The sequence below is a fragment of the Antennarius striatus genome, chromosome 2 (assembly GCF_040054535.1).
Source record: "Antennarius striatus isolate MH-2024 chromosome 2, ASM4005453v1, whole genome shotgun sequence".
In the NCBI taxonomy this organism is placed as follows: Eukaryota; Metazoa; Chordata; class Actinopteri; order Lophiiformes; family Antennariidae; genus Antennarius; species Antennarius striatus.
The window spans coordinates 12,652,635-12,658,634 of NC_090777.1; positions in this window are offsets into that span (position 1 = coordinate 12,652,635).

The following is a 6,000-nucleotide window of genomic DNA, read 5'->3' on the forward strand; positions in this document are numbered from 1 at the left end:
GATCTGCAGTGAGAGCAGGGAACAGGTGGAGGAGAAGCTAGAGAGGTGGAGGTTTGTCCTGGAAAGGAGAGGAATGAAGGTTAGCTGCAGTAAGACAGAGTACATGTGTGTGAATGAGAAGGACCCAAGTGGAAGAGTGAGGTTAGAGGGAGAAGAGATCAAGAAGGTGGAGGATTTTAAGTACCTAGGGTCAACAGTCCAGAGCAATAGAGTGTGGAAAAGAGGTGAAGAAGCGTGTACAGGCAGGATGGAACGGGTGGAGAAAAGTGTCAGGTGTGATGTGTGATAGAAGAGTTTCAGCTAAAATGAAAGGAAAGGTGTACAAAACTGTGGTGAGACCAGTGATGTTGTTTGGTCTAGAGACAGTGTCACTGAGGAAAAGACAGGAGACAGAGCTGGAGGTAGCAGAGATGAAGATGCTGGGGTTCTCTCTGGGAGTGACCAGGAAAGATAGGATCAGGAATGAGTACATCAGAGGGACAGCACATGTTAGAAGTTTTGGAGATAAAGCCAGAGAGGCCAGACTGAGATGGTTTGGACATGTCCAGAGGAGAGATAGTGAATATATTGGTAGAAGGATGCTGAGTTTTGAACTGCCAGGCAGGAGGCCTAGAGGAAGACCAAAGAGGAGGTTTATGGATGTAGTGAAAGAGGACATGAAGGTAGTTGGTGTGAGAGAAGAGGATGCAGAAGACAGGGTTAGATGGAGGAAATTGATTCGCTGTGGCAACCCCTGAAGGGAAAAGCCGAAAGGAAAAGAAGAAGAAGATGTGTGTGTGTGTGTGTGTGTGTGTGTGTGTGTGTGTGTGTGTGTGTGTGTGTGTATGTGTGTGTGTGTGTGTGTGTGTGTGTGTGTGTGTGTGTGTGTGTGTGTGCGCGTGCTTGTGTGTGGGTAGGAGGGGGAACTGTGTTCTATTTTATTGTGTCAATGTATTAAATTTTCCTCGTATGAAAAGTGACTGATTGACTGATTGATTGGTTGATTCATTGAAGACATCAGTCCAGTTTTGCTTCTTCCTGCTAAATTTGGACTTGATTTGTTCCTCCAGATCTTCATATGTTCACTGAGCTATGTTTATTACTCCCTTGTTCACTCTGCCTTTGAGATCTTGTGTTACTGGTTTGTTGGAGGTTTCTCCACAGCTGGTGGAAAGCAAGTCAGGGTCAGAAGTTGTAAGTTACAACCTAAAGCTATCGAAAGCACAATCTCAAAATATGTGCAAACCACCCTAATGTATATTTGAAAAGAAAGCTACAACTTAATTCTTTACTTAAATGTTTAACTTACTTTTTGGAGTCGGGACAGAAATTCAGTTGCTCCTGTGCCACTTTTTCTGCTGTGTTTGATTATTTATGTATGCCTGATAGTCTTAACTTAATTTCAGTTATTGTTGTATATCCTGTTTCAGTCCTTATTTTGTCTTGAATTCAAAGTTTTATATTTGTTTTTCCTCATCTTAACATCGACTACCTAATTCCACCTTCTCTTCTTCCTGTCTGGCCTTTTAATGCAAAAAACTTGGTGCATGTAAAATTTTATTTCCTTGCTTGGAGGAATTTGAAAGTCAAACATGGGGTGACCTGTCATCAGGATTATTTTAGATTATGCTTTTGGCCAACAAATGAAAAACAGATTGTGACATTAATTTAAATCAAATCAGGAATTAAAGAGAAGGATGGGTTTCATGATAAATGTTTCTGGAATGAGGATACCACGCCAGCAGCTCTTTCTTCTGTGGTTTCCACCATCTGATAGAAGCGCCATTCTGGATATTCACCTGCTTCACAGAGGCTCTATCTACATATGACTGAATGAACGACTGATTTTTGACTAAATTGTAGGACACGTAGACATAAAGATACAACCACCAACCATTCAACCTTCAGCAGTCACCCTGCAGCCACCTTTCCACGTCCACCAGCAGGACGGACTCCGTTACACACACATCCACTGGTTACTGAATTATAAATGGATGATTTGTACAAGACAGATAAAGTTGAGAGTCGAGTGCAGAGAAGTGCTTTGTTTTCTCCATGTTCTCCCCATCCTCCCAGGCTGGCTGCAGGCACCCGGTTGCCATGAGAAGATTTCTGATGCAATATTAGCCAAGCCCAGCTCAACTCTCTGGGTACTTGGAGATGGTGTTATTTCGGTTCAAGGTGTTTGTGCTCATGATAAATGAGTGATAATGAAAAACAGTGAGGCAGTATATGATAGTCTGTAAAGCACACATCACTGTCTTCTACGTGAAATGGCCTGGTGTGGCGACATGTACGTCCACTTTAATGCATTGCCTTTTTTTTAACTCCCTAGAGCAGCCCCTTGTTCCTGCTTAATACTTCAATAGCTCACCTCTTTCACAAATTGCAAACACCCCCTCCTCAATCATGCTATCATTGTGCATCCGTCTGTCACCTCCAGCCCAGAATGCCTCTGATGCAGAGGATTTGTTCAGAAGGTGATCATTAAATGCCCTTCAGGAGAATACAGCCCATATGTGAAGGGTCTCACCGCAGCAGATGGATAAATCAAATGGAAGGCTGGTTATTAAGGCCTGATGATATCTGGATGACATTTGTTGCCCTTTATTCTGAGATGACAATTTGTCATTTATAATATGTTGTTTAACTGTTTGAAAACCATGATTAATATCAGGTAATATTTCCTCCTTGAGTTGGGCTAGTGGCCTCTATAGTCACTGTAGTTACGTCTGCTGCTACAGCTGGTTTTGCATTTTGGTCGGATTTTGACAAAAGATGCAGAACGGACGGGTGGCCTCACCTCCTGCAGCTGCTGCTGCATCCATTTGGTGGATGCAAAGTTCTTTGCATAGGAAAATACAGGTAACGTCTTTGGGAGTCATGCAGTTGGAGTGAGAGCTATCTCTGGAGGATTTGGTTTCCAAAGAGAATTTCAGCAACAAATTGTTTTCAGTGAAAGTCTTTCTGTACTGCGCGAGATGAGAAGTAAGCTAATGCTGATCAGGCTTTTATTAAACACATCTAAGAATTATGGCTGGTGATTGGAGGCCTACTGGGAGACACTCCATCCCTGCTGCTCACCGAGGCCAACTCATTTGCCTCGGATACAAATCTCAACTGCTGCGGTGACGATGCAGCTCAGACAGGAGAAAAAACGTTGCTCCAGGGAAAGATTTCACTTTCACTTTAATATGTAAGTTTTTATGTGCATCTGGTTAAACTTTATCTTTATGCTTGGTCTCACCCATGGCCTTTGAGTCCTTTACTCACTAACGTATCTCTAACATATCCTAAATATGGGACTGGTACACATAGCATGACATATAGTATCCTATCACACACACAGTGCAATGTTGGGAACTCTATTCTCTGCTTTTTGCTTTTGGGGCGGCAGTGGCTCAGTGGTAGAACGGGTGTCCTATTGTCCCAGGATCGGCGGTTCGATTCCCACTCCCACCCAGTCATCCTCGAAGTGTGAGTTGACAGTGGGAGGTGCCAGCTCACCTCCCGTTCACTGCCGAGGTGCCCTTGAGCAAGGCGCCGTCCCCCCTACAAGCTGCTCAACTGGGCGCACTGCGAAGTCACTGCCCATCATTCTGCTCGTACTGTACTAACTGCAAGCCTGTCCACAATATTATATGTATGTCTAACACCTATATGTAGGTATGTGTATCTAATGTATAGTCTGAGTGAAAAGATAATTTCCCCGTTGAAGACAATGAAGTGGAGTTTCTTCTTTACTTCTTCTTGTTCATCCCTGATGGGCAGTGTGAAGCTTTTATGGTGGCCGGGGATTTTATTTCTGCCTGACAAAATGGCATTAAAATAATCTCTGGAATAATTTATCTTAATCATCTAACTGCTGTAATTATGTTTCAATTAATTGTGTAAACAGTATTATTACCCTGCCAACATGTGGAGCCAGTTTCTGACATCACAGTGGTGTGATGACTAATACTGTTTCCTCACAGAATGGTCAGGCCGAATCCCCCTCGGGGGTTTTCAGAATGGAGTTTGCATGTCATTATTTTGTTTGCGTGGGTTCCCACTCGGTTCCCTCTCAGTTCCCTGGCTTCCTCTCACAGACCAAAAAGACACAGTTGAGGTGAACTGGTCAATCGTGCACATAGGTGTTTGTTTTTCCAAGTGTTGGCCGTGGGATTAAGTGGAATTCTGAAATTAGAAAAATTCGAACTTCTCCTAAATTCATTGTTCTCATCCAACTACGTTTCACACTTGTCAGCAAACTGGATCTTTATGAATGTTTTCATGGAAAGACACTTAATGTCACTAAGTGTCATTGTGTAATTGAATTGAAAACTGTTCACACTACACAAATGTTGTCATGAGTTCATTAATGTTGAGGTCACAACTGTCTTGGAGCTGCTCTCAGGTGCAGGACAATGATAAGAAAGGCAGTCTCAACCCTGTGTGAACTTTCAACACCTAAATGATTACAAACATGCCTGTAAGACAATAAGCTATGCTAGGCTAATATGTTCACTGCAAATAAATGGTATTGTCTTATGCAGACTGAGAGAACAAAAAGGGTTATTTCCCTAAATGTTGTCTGGTTCCTTTAAAGAGTTGGGTTTGAGTGCTGGAAGAAACCTTCAACACGTAGAACACAGAACAGAAGCTTCAACACTAAGAACACAGAACAGAAGCTTCAACACGTAGAACACAGAACAGAAGCTTCAACACTAAGAACACAGAACAGAAGCTTCAACACGTAGAACACAGAACAGAAGCTTCAACACTAAGAACACAGAACAGAAGCTTCAACACGTAGAACACAGAACAGAAGCTTCAACACGTAGAACACAGAACAGAAGCTTCAACACGTAGAACACAGAACAGAAGCTTCAACACGTAGAACACAGAACAGAAGCTTCAACACGTAGAACACAGAACAGAAGCTTCAACACGTAGAACACAGAACAGAAGCTTCAACACATAGAACACAGAACAGAAGCTTCAACACGTAGAACACAGAACAGAAGCTTCAACACGTAGAACACAGAACAGAAGCTTCAACACGTAGAACACAGAACAGAAGCTTCAACACGTAGAACACAGAACAGAAGCTTCAACACGTAGAACACAGAACAGAAGCTTCAACACGTAGAACACAGAACAGAAGCTTCAACACGTAGAACACAGAACAGAAGCTTCAACACGTAGAACACAGAACAGAAGCTTCAACACGTAGAACACAGAACAGAAGCTTCAACACGTAGAACACAGAACAGAAGCTTCAACACGTAGAACACAGAACAGAAGCTTCAACACGTAGAACACAGAACAGAAGCTTCAACACGTAGAACACAGAACAGAAGCTTCAACACGTAGAACACAGAACAGAAGCTTCAACACGTAGAACACAGAACAGAAGCTTCAACACGTAGAACACAGAACAGAAGCTTCAACACGTAGAACACAGAACAGAAGCTTCAACACGTAGAACACAGAACAGAAGCTTCAACACGTAGAACACAGAACAGAAGCTTCAACACGTAGAACACAGAACAGAAGCTTCAACACGTAGAACACAGAACAGAAGCTTCAACACGTAGAACACAGAACAGAAGCTTCAACACGTAGAACACAGAACAGAAGCTTCAACACGTAGAACACAGAACAGAAGCTTCCACACGTAGAACACAGAACAGAAGCTTCAACACGTAGAACACAGAACAGAAGCTTCAACACGTAGAACACAGAACAGAAGCTTCAACACGTAGAACACAGAACAGAAGCTTCAACACGTAGAACACAGAACAGAAGCTTCAACACGTAGAACACAGAACAGAAGCTTCAACACGTAGAACACAGAACAGAAGCTTCAACACGTAGAACACAGAACAGAAGCTTCCACACGTAGAACACAGAACAGAAGCTTCAACACGTAGAACACAGAACAGAAGCTTCAACACGTAGAACACAGAACAGAAGCTTCAACACGTAGAACACAGAACAGAAGCTTCAACATGTAGAACACAGAACAGAAGCTTCAAC